The 13334-nt window shown below is 46.9% G+C and overlaps 1 protein-coding gene across 1 annotated transcript in view; it reads right to left on the bottom strand.

Moving 5' to 3' along the window:
• The window catches only part of LOC121282435 (FERM domain-containing protein 7-like), an 83968-nt gene extending 71543 nt beyond the window's left edge, over nt 1–12425 (bottom strand). The window contains exon 1 of the mRNA XM_041196147.1: nt 12384–12425. The gene's annotated coding sequence lies outside the window, so the exon portion shown is untranslated. The remainder of the gene's footprint in view (nt 1–12383) is intronic.
• Between the last annotated feature and the right edge of the window lie 909 nt (nt 12426–13334).

The following is a 13334-nucleotide window of genomic DNA, read 5'->3' on the forward strand; positions in this document are numbered from 1 at the left end:
TACTAAATAATTAAGGGGTAAAAGTGGGAGAAGAAATAAATACAATAACTATCACTAGAAAAAAGTACTAGGGAAACGAATGGGGCTAAAGGCCGAGAAGTCCCCTGGACCTGATGGGTTGCATCCTAGGATATTAAAGGAAGTAGCTACACAGATAGTGACTGCACTGGTAGTAACCTTCCAAGGATCCTTAGATTCTGGAAAAGTCCCACAGGATTGGAGAACAGCCAATGTAACACCCTTATTCAAAAAAAGAGGGAGACAAAAAACAAGTAACTGTAGGCCAGTTAGCTTAACATCTGTCATTGAGAAAATGTTGGAGTCTATTATAAAGGATGTAATAGCAGAGCATTTAGAAATACATAATCTAATCAAGCAAAGCCAACATGGCTTCATGAAGGGAAAATCATGCCTAACAAACGTATGAGAACTCTTTGAGCAAGTAACAAGCAGGATAGATAAAGGGGAACCAGTAGATGTAATATATTTGGATTTCCAAAAGGCATTTGATAAGGTACCGCACATAAGGCTACTTAATAGGATAAGAGCCCATGGTGTGGGGGGACAGTATATTAGCATGGATAAAGGATTTGCTAACTAATAGAAGACAAAGAGTTGGGATAAGCAGGGCATTTTCAGGATGGCAACCTGTAACTAGTGGAATGCCACAGGGATCAGTCTTGGGGCCACAATTATTTACAATATATATTAATGACTTAGATGATGGAAGTGAATGTACTATGGCCAAGTTTGCAGATGACACAAAAATAGGTGGGAAGGCAAGTGGTGAGGATGACACAAGGAGTCTACAGAGGGATACAGACAAGTTAAATGAGCGGGCGAAAACTTGGCAGATGGAATATAATGTGAGAAAATGTGAGGTTATGCACTTTGGCAGGAAGAATAGAGGAGCTGAATATTATTTAAATGGAGAAAGTCTGCAGAAGTCCCCAGAGGGATTTGGGAGTCCTTGTGCATGAATCCCAAAAACCTAACATACAAGTTTAACAAGTAATAAGGAAAGCAAATGGAATGTTGGTCTTTATTTCAAAGGGAAAGGAGGATAAAAATAGGGAAATCTTGCTAAAACTATACAAGGCACTAGTTAGACCACATCTAGAATACAGTGAACAATCTAAGAAAAGATAAAAACAAAAAACTGCGGATTCCAGAAATCCAAAACAAAAACAGAATTACCTGGAAAAACTCAGCAGGTCTGGCAGCATCGGCAGAGAAGAAAAGAGTTGACATTTCAAGTCCTCATGACCCTTCAACAGAACTAGGTGAATCCCAGGAGAGGGGTGAAATATAAGCTGGTTTAAGGTGGGGGAGGGGGGGTGGGGGGTTGGGTGGGGGGAGAGAAGTGGAGGGGGTGGTGTGATTGTGGGGACAAGCAAGCAGTGATAATCAAAAGATGTCACAGACAAAAGAACAAAAGAACACAGAGGTGTTGAAATTGGTGATATTATTTAAACAAATGTGCTAATTAAGAATGGATGGTAGGGTACTCAAGGTATATCTCTAGTGGGGGTGGGGGGGCATAAAAGATTTAAAAATAATGGAAATAGGTGGGAAAAGAAAAATCTATATAAATTATTGGAAAAAACAAAAGGAAGGGGGAAGAAACGGAAAGGGGGTGGGGATGGAGGAGGGAGCTCAAGACCTAAAGTTGTTGAATTCAATATTCAGTCCGGAAGGCTGTAAAGTGCCTAGTCAGAAGATGAGGTGCTGTTCCTTCAGTTTGCATTGGGCTTCACTGGAACAATGCAGCAAGCCAAGGACAGACATGTGGGCAAGAGAGCAGGGTGGAGTGTTAAAATGGCAAGCAACAGGGAGGTTTGGGTCATTCTTGCGGACAGACCGTGGTGCTCTGCAAAGCAGTCGCCCAGTTTACATTTGGTCTCTCCAATGTAGAGGAGACCGCATTGGGAGCAACGAATGCAGTAGACTAAGTTGGGGGAAATGCAAGTGAAATGCTGCTTCACTTGAAAGGAGTGTTTGGGCCCTTGGACGGTGAGGAGAGAGGAAGTGAAGGGGCAGGTGATACATCTTATGCTTGGGCATGGGGAGTTGCCATAGGTAGGGGTTGAGGAGTAGGGGGTGATGGAGGAGTGGACCAGGGTGTCCCGGAGGGAATGATCCCTAAGGAATGCTGCCGGGGGATGAAGGGAAGATGTGTTTGGTGGTGGCATCATGCTGGAGTTGGCAGAAAGGGCGGAGGATGATCCTTTGAATGCGGCGGTTGGTGGGGTGATAAGTGAGGACAAGGGGAACCCTATCATGTTTCTGGGAGGGGGGAGAAAGCGTGAGGGCGGAAGCGCGCAAGATGGGCCGGACACAGTTGTGGGCCCTGTCAACAACCGTGGGTGGAAAAACTCGGTTAAGTAAGAAGGAGGACATGTCAGAGGAACTGTTTTTGAAGGTAGCAACATCAGAACAGATGCGACGGAGGTGAAGGAACTGAGAGAATGGGATGGAGTCCTTACAGGAAGCGGGGTGTGAGGAGCTGTAGTCGAGGTAGCTGTGGGAGTCGGTAGGCTTGTAATGGATATTGGTGGACAGTCTATCACCAGAGATTGAGACAGAGAGGTCAAGGAAGGGAAGGGAAGTATCAGAGATGGACCCTGTGAAAATGATGGAGGGGTGGAGATTGGAAGCAAAATTAATAAATTTTTCCAAGTTCTGATGAGAGCATGAAGCAGCACCGAAGTAATCATCGATGCACCGGAGAAAGAGTTGTGGAAGGGGGCCGGAGTAGGACTGGAACAAGGAATGTTCCACATACCCCATAAAGAGACAGGTATAGATGGGACCCATGCGGGTACACATAGCCACACCTTTTATCTGGAGGAAGTGAGAGGAGTTGAAGGAAAAATTGTTCAGTGTGAGAACAAGTTCAGCCAGACGGAGGAGAGTAGTGGTGGATGGGGATTGTTCGGGCCTCTGTTCAAGGAAGAAGCTAAGGCCCCTCAGACCATCCTGGTGGGGGATGGAGGTGTAGAGGGATTGGACATCCATGGTGAAGAGGAAGCGGTTGGGGCCAGGGAACTGGAAATTGTTGATGTGACATAAGGTGTCAGAGGAATCACGGATGTAGGTGGGAAGGGACTGGACAAAGGGAGAGAGAAGGGAGTCAAGATAACGAGAAATGAGTTCCATGGGACAGGAGCAAGCTGACATGATTGGTCTACTGGGACAGTTCTGTTTGTGGATTTTGGGTAGGAGGTAGAAGCGGGCCGTCCGAGGTTGGGCGACTATCAGGTTAGAAGCTGTGGGAGGAAGATCCCCAGAGGAGATGAGGTCAGTGACAGTCCTGGAAACGATGGCTCGATGTTCAGTGGTGGGGTCATGGTCCAGGGAGGGGTAGGAGGAAGTGTCTGCGAGTTGACGCTCAGCCTCCGCAAGGTGGAGGTCAGAGCGCCAGACAACTACAGCACCACCTTTGTCAGCAGGTTTGATGACAATGTCAGGGTTGGACCTGAGAGAACGGAGTGCAGTAAGTTCAGAGAGAGAGAGAGATTAGAATGGGTGAGAGGAGCAGAGAAATTGAGACGACTAATGTTGCGCCAACAGTTCTCAATGAAAAGATCAAGATAAGGTAAGAATCCAGAGGGAGGGGTCCAGGTGGAGGGAGAATATTGGAGGTGGGTAAAAGAATCCGTTGAACGGGGTGAGGACTCCTGCCCAAAGAAGTGAGCCCGGAGACGAAGACGGCGGAAGAAGAGTTCAGCATTGTGCCAAGCCCGACATTCATTGAGATGAGGGCGTAAGGGTATGAAACTAAATCTTTTTCTAAGCACTGAACATTCAGCGTCGGAGAGGGGAAGGTCAGGGGGTATAGTCAATACACGGCTGGGGCTGGGATTGGAAGATGGGGTGGGGACGGAGGGACAAGCAGGGGTGGAGGGTCCTGGATGGGTGTTGGTGTCGATGAGTTGTTGGAGCTTGCATTCTTTAGCACTTGAGAGAAAGAAAAAAAGTTTCTAGCTGAGGCGTCGAAGGAGACGAAGCAGAAAATGAAACTGGGGGCATGCGCAGCTTTGAAAAAGGGTACGGCGGTGCTGCTGGAGGGAGAGGTCGAATGTGTTCATATGGCGGCGCATGGCACTGAGTGTGGATCGCAAAATGTGACGGGAACAGCAGTCCGAGAAACGTTTTATGTCCCGGGGATACCTGTAATCCTGGGTGGGTTCGAAACATGCTGCTTCATGCTCTCGTCGGGACTTGGAAAAATTTATTAATTTTGCTTCCAATCTCCACCCCTCCATCATTTTCACAGGGTCCATCTCTGACACTTCCCTTCCCTTCCTTGACCTCTCTGTCTCAATCTCTGGTGATAGACTGTCCACCAATATCCATTACAAGCCTACCGACTCCCACAGCTACCTCGACTACAGCTCCTCACACCCTGCTTCCTGTAAGGACTCCATCCCATTCTCTCAGTTCCTTCAAACCCGTCGCATCTGTTCTGATGATGTTACCTTCAAAAACAGTTCCTCCGACATGTCCTCCTTCTTCCTTAACCGAGGTTTTCCACCCACGGTCGTTGACAGGGCCCTCAACCATGTCTGGTCCATCTCCCGCGCATCCGCCCTCATGCCTTCTCCTCCCTCCCAGAAACACGATAGGGTCCCCCTTGTCCTCACTTATTACCCCACCAGCCTCCGCATTCAAAGGATCATCCTCCGCCCTTTCCGCCAACTCCAGCATGATGCCACCACCAAACACATCTTCCCTTCACCCACCCCCGGCGGCATTCCGTAGGGATCGTTCCCTCCGGGACACCCTGGTCCACTCCTCCATCACCCCCTACTCTTCAACCCCCACCTATGGCACCTCCCCATGCCCACGCAAAAGATGCAACACCTGCCCCTTCACTTCCTCTCTCCTCACCGTCCAAGGGCCCAAACACTCCTTTCAAGTGAAGCAGCATTTCACTTGCATTTCCCCCAATTTAGTCTACTGCATTCGTTGCTCCCAATGCGGTCTCCTCTACATTGGAGAGACCAAACGTAAACTGGGTGACCGCTTTGCAGAACACCTGCGGTCTGTCCGCAAGAAAGACCCAAACCTCCCTGTTGCTTGCCATTTTAACACTCCACCCTGCTCTCTTGCCCACATGTCTGTCCTTGGCTTGCTGTATTGTTCCAGTGAAGCCCAATGCAAACTGAAGGAACAGCACCTCATTTTCTGACTAGGCACTTTACAGCCTTCCGGACTGAATATTGAATTCAACAACTTTAGGTCTTGAGCTCCCTCCTCCATCCCCACCCCCTTTCTGTTTCTTCCCCCTTCCTTTTGTTTTTTTCCAATAATATATATAGATTTTTCTTTTCCCACCTATTTCCATTATTTTTAAATCTTTTATGCCCCCCCACCCCCACTTGAGCTATACCTTGAGTGCCCTGCCATCCATTCATAATTAGCACATTCGTTTAGATAATATTACCAACTTCAACACCTCTGTTCTTTTGTTCTTTTGTCTGTGACATCTTTTGATTATCTGCTCCTATCACTGCTTGCTTGTCCCTACAACCACACCACCCCCCCCCACTTCTCTCCCCCCACCCAACCCCTCCAACCAACCCCCCCCCCCCCCCCCCCCCCCGCCCCCCCCCCCCCCCGACCTTAAACCAGCTTATATTTTGCCCCTCTCTTTGGATTCACCTAGTTCTGTTGAACAGTCATGAGGACTCGAAACGTTAACTCTTTTCTTCTCCACCGATGCTGCCAGACCTGCTGAATTTTTCCAGGTAATTCTGTTTTTGCTAAGAAAAGATATACTGGCATTGGAAGCAATCCAGAGAAGGTTCACTAGGTTGATCCTGGGTATGGAGGGATTTTGTTATGGGGAGAGGTTGAGTAGGTTAGGCCTGTACTCATTGGAGTTTAGAAGAATGAGAGGCGACCTTATTGAAACATATAAGATTCCCAAAGGGCTTGACAGGATAGCTGCTGAGAGGTTGTTTCCCCTTGTGGGAGAGAGTCCAGGACCAGAGGGCATAATCTCAGAGTAAGGGGGTACCCATTTAAAACAGAGATGAGGAGGAATTTCTTCTCTCAGAGGGTAGCCAATCTGTGGAATCTTTACCGCAAAGGGCTGTAGAGGCTGGTTCAGTAAGGGAATCAAAGTTTATGGAGAAAAGGCAGGAAAGTGGAGTTGAGGATTATCAGCCATGATCTCATTGAATGGCAGAGCAGACTCGATGGACCAAATAGCCTACTTCTGCTCCTACATCTTACAATCTAAAAGAGCTGAACTCCCGAGGTGAAGTGAGAGTGACTGCCTTTGACATCAAGGCCACATTTGACCAAGTGTGGCATCAAGGAGCTCTAACAAAACTTGAGTTAATGGGAATCAGGGGAAAATGTGTCCTGTGGTTGGAGTCACACATAGCACGAAGGATGGTTGTAGTTATTGGAGGTCAGTCATCCCAGTTCCAGAGCATCACTGCAAGAGTTACTCAGGGTAGTGTCCTAGGCCCAACCATCTTCAGCCGCTTCATCAATGACCTTCCATCCACCAAATGGTCAGAAGTGGGGATGTTCGCTGATGATTGCACAATGTTCAGCACCATTCCCGACTCCTCAATTACTGAAGCAGTCCATGTCCAAATACAGCAAAGCCTGGACAACATCCAGGTTTGGGCTAAGAAATGGCAAGTTTCATATGCGCCACACAAATGGCAGGCAATGACCATCTCCAACAAGACAGAATCCAACCATCTCATCGCAGAATACCCCACTGTCAACAACTTTAGGGTTACCATTGATAAGAAACTGGACTGATAAATACTTGTAGCCAAATTGTTTATATGGTTGGTCCAGTTCAGCTTCTGGTCAATGGCAACCAGCAGGATATTGACAGTGGGGGATTCAGTGATGGTAATACGGTTGAATGTCAAGGGGTGAATGTTGCATTCTCTCTTGTTAGAGATGGTCATTGCCTGGCACTTGTATGGCGTGAATGTTACTTGTCACTTGTCAGCCCAAGCCTAGGTATTGTTCAGGGCTTGCTACATTTGGACATGGACTGCTTCAGTATCTGAGGAGTTGCAATGGTGCTGAACATTGTGCAATCATCAGTGAACATCCCCACTTCTGAACTTAAGAAGGAAGGCCATTGATGAAGCAGCTGAAGATGGTTGGGCCTAGGACACTACCTCGAGGAACTCCTCCAGTGATGCACTGGAGCTGAGATGGCTGACCTCCAACAATCGCAACCGTCTTTCTCTGTGATAGTTATGACTCCAAGCAATAGAATGTTTTCACCCTCGTTCCCATTGACTCCAGTTTTGCTTGGGCTCCTTAATGCCACACGCAGTCAAATGCTCAGTCACTCTCACCTCACCTCTGGAGTTCAGTTCTTTGGTCTATGTTTGGACCAAGGCTATAATGAGGTTGAGTGCTGAGTGACCCTGGCGAAACCCAAATTGAGCGTCAGTGAGCAGGTTATTGCAAAGCAAATGCCGCTTGATAGCCCTGTTGATGACCCCTTCCACTACTTTACTGATGATCAAGGGTAGACTGATGGGGCAGTAATTGACCGGGTTGGATTTATCCTGCTTGTTGTGTACAGGAAATACCTGGGCAATTTTCCGTATGGCTAGGTAGATGCCAGTGTTGTAGATATATTGGAACAGCTTGGCTAGGGGCGCGGCAAGTTCTGGAGCACAAGTCTTCAGTACTATTGCTGGAATGTTGTCAGGACCCATAGCAGTTGCAGTATCCACTGTCTTCAGGTAGGGGTATGAATATTGTTGGGAGTGGGAGGTCGTGGGGGTGAACATTATCCGGGGGGGAGGATGAACATTGTTGGGAGTGGGGTGGTAAACATTGTCGGGAGGGAGATGAAAATTGTCAGGAGTGGGTGGGTGTGAACATCATTGAGAATGGCGGGGGGGAGGGGGGGTGGGGGGTGAACATAGTCAAGAGTGTGGAGGGGGGTGGATGTTATCAGGAATGGGTGCACTTTGTCGGGAGTCGGGAGGGGGAATCATTCTCGGAAGGAGGGGAATGAGCATTGCCAGGAGTGCGGGGCAGGGGGGGTGGTGTTGTGGGGTGAACATTATCAGGAGGGGGATGAACATTGTTAGGAATGGGGGGGGCTGATCATTGTCATGAGTGGAGGGGGTGAACATTGTCAGGATTGGGGGGGAATATTGTCAGAAGTCAGGGGAACATTGTCTGGGGTTGAAAATTGTTGGGAGTGGGGGAGGGGATGAATAATGTCGGGAATGGGGGTAGTGATCAGTGCCTGGAGTCGGGGCCAACATTGTCAGGAGTGGGGTGGTGAACATTGTCGGTATTGGGAGGGAACATAAGAATGTAAGAAATAGGAACAGGAGTAGGCCATTTGACCCCTTGAGTCTGATCCGTCATTCAATAAGATCATGGCTGATCTTCTCGTGCTTCAATTTCCACATTGCCATCTACCCCCGATAACCTTTGATTCCCTTGCCTAACAAAATCAACTATCTCTGCCTTAAAACTATTCAATGACCCCACCTCCAGCACCTTCTGAGGCAGAGTTCCAATGTTGCACAACCCTCTGAGAGAAAAAATTTCTCCTCATCTCTGTCCTAAAAGGGCTATCCCTAATTTTAAAACAATGCTCCCTACTTCTGGACTCACCCACTCACCCACAAGAGGAAACATCCTTTCCACGTCCACCTTGTCAAGGCCGTTCAGGATCTTGTATACTTCAATCAAATCACCCCTCACTCTTCTAACCTCCAGTGGGAACAAGCTCAGTCTGTCCAATCTTCCCCTTTAAGACAATCCACTCATTCCAGGTATCAATCTAGTAAACCTCCTCTGAACTGCCTCCAATGCATTTACATCCTTCCTGAAATAAGGAGACCAAAACTGCACATAGAATTCGAGGTGCAGTCTCACCTATGCCTTGTATATCTGCAGCATAACATCCTTACCTTTATGTTCAATCCCTCATGTAATAAAGGATAGCATCCATTAGCCTTCCTACTTACATACTGTATATGCATACTAACTTTTTGTGACTCGTACTAGAATACCTAGATCTCTCTGCACCTCAGAATTATGCAGCTGATCTCCATTTAAGTAATACTCTGATTTTTTGTTCTTACTGCCAAAGTGAACAACTTCATATTTTCCCACATTAAACTCCATTTGCCAGGTCTTTGCCCACTCACTCAACCTATCTAAATGGATCTGCAACCTCTTCATGTCCTCTTCACAACATACTATCCTACCTATCTTTGTGTCATCTGCAAATTTAGCTACCATGTCTTCACTTCCCTCATCTAAGTCATTGATGTAAATTGTAAAAAGCTGAGGCTCCAGCACAGACCCCTGTGGGACTCCACTCGTTGCATCCTGCCAATCCGAAAATGACCCATTTATGCATACTCTCTGCTTTCTGCCAGCCAGCCAATCTTCCATGCTAATATGTTACCCCCTACTGAATATGCTTTTATTTTCTGTAATAACCTTTGATGTGGCACCTTATCAAATGTTGGGAATGCGGAGTAAACATTGTCAAGAGTTGGTGGGGGGTGAACATTGCTGGGAGTTGGGGGGGGGGTGAACATTTTTGGCAATCGGGGGGATGAACATTGTTGGAAATGGGGGGGCTAGTATTGTCAGGAGTGGGCTAGGACGTGAACATTGTCAGGAGTGGGGGGCGTGAACATTGTCAGGAGTAGTGGGGGTGAACACCATGGGGAGTATAGTTGAAAAAAGGCATTTTGTTGAAGCTTTTTGTCTTGTACTCATCAGGACAATCACAAGAATACCAATGTCAGAGGAAACAACAACTTTATACTGTATGAGAAGGGAGTGCTGATTGGTTGGCAAGCAGACTCTGATTGGTAGAGGCATTGCCATGGAGAATTAATGGTGACTGACAGCTAACTGCCAAACATTGTTTGAAATTTAAACCAGACAGCTTGCCCCTGATGGGTCAAGGCGTTGCCCTGAGGAATGCACCAGCGAATGGCTATCAATTATTTTGTTTAGCTTAAACAGGTGCAATGTATGTATATGATCTTTCTGTCTGCAAAGAACAGGGGTCTGTGTATCAATGTATGTAGCTTCCAGTAGAAGCAAATGCACCACACTGCAGGCCCGACTGACAATCTTAAATTGGTTGTCAGTGTAATTCTTAGTACGCTGAGGATTATTTAGCAAATGTTGTCTAATCATGGAATCACATCTAATGTTGGACACTGTATTTTGAGTTCTGCAAGCATGGACAGTTTGGGTATGATCTGTACCTTGCCCATTGTGAACAACAGAAGGGACATGCTGTTTGATATGATCCTCCAATCATACAGCCTACATATCTAGCATCACACTGGCACTGAAATCCATATACCACATTATTCATTCATGTGAAAGGCACAATGTCTTTTTGGCTTGAGGGCAGCATCCTGTGAGTGGTGAATACCACTCATGTTGTTACTGCATAGTAGCAGTGTGAAACAGCTAGCTTTACCTGTTGCTCAAATGTTTTGAGATACCTTGCCCTTCCAGGATAATCTGGGGTAAACTGGGCACTTTTCAGGGCCAAAAGTGACAGCCTTAGGCCTATTCATCAGTTTATGTGATATACATAAATGATCAGGGTGGCCATTATCCTGCAGGATGCCTTTGATGTGCCCTGTTTCAGCTTCAAGCTTGCAAGGTGAGCAAATGGCTCAGGCCCTATTTACAAGATTGCCGATAAGACCAGTCTTATAGCATATGGAGGTGAAAGATTCCCAATGCACGTATTGACCAGTGAAGGTAGGTTAGTGGTAGACAATAGTAGAGAACCCCCTGGAAGATTTTTCAATTGGCACTTCAAGGAAAGGGAGTTCATTTGACTGCTCCATTTCAGAGGTGAATTTGAGCACAGGGTGGAGCCCATTAAGACATGTAAGGAAATTATTACATGCTGCTATGGATTTAAATATAGTGTATGTATCATCCACATATCAGAAATATGCAAGGGGTAGGAGGTTAGTTGTCATTCTATCGAAGACACATTTCTCGTGGAACCCAACAAAAATGTTTGTGAGAGCTGGGCCTAGAGGGGATCCCATGGCAACTCCATCAATTTGGGCCTACATGGTGTCATTAAAACTGAACTCAACTGCTAGAGCTGCTGAGTTCATGAGCTCAATGAATATTGATTCACACAATGGTGGTGGGTCTAGAGCGCCAGGAAATAGTGCTGCAGTGCAAATATCTATGGTTTCCTTAAGTGGAACATTGGTGAATAGCCTAGCAATGTCAAATGAGCACATGGACACAACATAGCCATTGATATGCAAGTCCTGTAAAGTCTTCACAAATGTCCATGCTTGTAGAACTCAAAACACAGTGTTCAACATTATATGTGATTCCATGATAGGACAACATTGTCGGGGGTGGGGTGGTGAACATTGTCAGGGGGTTGGGAGGTGGTGAACATTGTCGGGGGTGGGGTGCTGAACATTGTTGGGGGTGAGAGGTGGTGAACATTGTCGGAGGTGGGGTGGTAAACATTGTCTGGGGTGGTGAACATTGTCGGGGGTGGGGTGGTGAACATTGTCGGGGGGGTGGGAGGTGGTGAACATTGTCGGGGGGTGGGAGGTGGTGAACATTGTCGGGGGTGGGGTGCTGAACATTGTTGGGGGTGAGAGGTGGTGAACATTGTCAGAGGTGGGGTGGTGAACATTGTTGGGGGTGAGAGGTGGTGAACATTGTCGGAGGTGGGGTGGTGAACATTGTCTGGGGTGGTGAACATTGTCGGGGGTGGGGTGGTGAACATTGTCAGGGGGTTGGGAGGTGGTGAACATTGTCGGAGGTGGGGTGGTGAACATTGTTGGGGGTGAGAGGTGGTGAACATTGTCGGAGGTGGGGTGGTGAACATTGTCAGGGGTGGGGTGGTGAACATTGTTGAGGGTTGGGAGGTGGTGAACATTGTCGGGGGGGTGCTGGTGAACATTGTTGTGGTTGCCGTTTTGCTTTGACATGCCAGCTGGTTTACTTAGAGTTAAGCTGATTTTATACCTGCTATGAAAAGCTCTAAGTAAATAGGGTAAGTATACTGCAAACAGCCCAAATCTCCATGGTTCTGATCATATCCCATTGTCATAGGAATCACGGAGCAATCCGGGCAGGATAAAACCAGCAATCGGATTAAACTTCCCGGGTAAGTACAGTGGTTGTGCACCCGTCAGGGCTTCCTCAGGGTCCCGATGCGCATCAGCGATGTAAATTGACTTGGAGGCCTCTCATTTCTCAGCTGGACACCAGAGGGCCCCCTGATGGGAGCAAGGAGATTATTGAAATTACACTTCAAAATTTCCTCTATATTTCTTTGTTATTTTTTGACAGGATTATTCCAAGAGTCTGGAAATGCAGTCAGTTATTACCATAGTAACTTGAATGCTCATTCCGACATCAGAATTGTCGTTCAGTCAGCATCTGTAAAGAGAAAAAGCAGGCTCGGATGTTTTGAGCACAAAGCCTCCAACAGAAGAATCTCAAACTTTAACCTGTCCTTAAACTGTCAGCCATGACTCAGTTGATAACATCCTCACCACTGAATTAGTGCGTTCAAGCCCCACTTCTGAAAGCTGAGCGCACAAAATGAGGCTGACCCACATGTGAAGTGCTGAGGGAGGGCTACACTGTTGGAGGTGCTGTCTTTCAGATGAGATGTCAGACCTGTCTGCCCTCTCACGTAGACATAAAAGATCCCATAGGAGAAGAGCAGGAGTATTCCCTCTGACATCCCTGCCAATATTTACTCCATAACTCACATCGCTAAAACAGATTACCTGGTCATTATCACATTACTACTTGTGAGATCTTGCTGTGTGTCAATTTTGCCTACATTACAACAGTGACTGCTCTTTAGAAGGTATCTCACTGGCTGCAAATCACTTTGGAAGATCCTCATGTTGTGAATGATGCTGTAGAAATGCAAATTTTACTTTTTTTCTCTCTTCTCATAGATCCTGATTGAGCAGCTATGCTTTTCCAGAATATTTTTGCTTCTCAGATTTCCATCACTTGCAGTTTTTTGTTTTTATTTATTGGTCCTGGAACCGAGCAGAGCCTTTCAGCTTGGTAAGTTCTTTAATTGTCTGACATCATGTCAAAGTCAGTGTAAGGTGGAGGAAACATTTTACCCCTGGCAGGACCCTGCACCCCATCCAATATTCTCTTGAAGCCAACTGAATGAAAGACAGGCAGTTTCTAAATAAATTATACAGCTCCTGGAGATTTCATCATATCAGCGCAAAAGACAAGGCTGAAGAGTTCGCAACTACCTCCAGCCAGAATTTCCAAGTGGATGATCCATCTCGGCCTCCACCTGA

Source organism: Carcharodon carcharias, chromosome 9, assembly GCF_017639515.1.
Source record: "Carcharodon carcharias isolate sCarCar2 chromosome 9, sCarCar2.pri, whole genome shotgun sequence".
Taxonomy (NCBI): Eukaryota; Metazoa; Chordata; class Chondrichthyes; order Lamniformes; family Lamnidae; genus Carcharodon; species Carcharodon carcharias.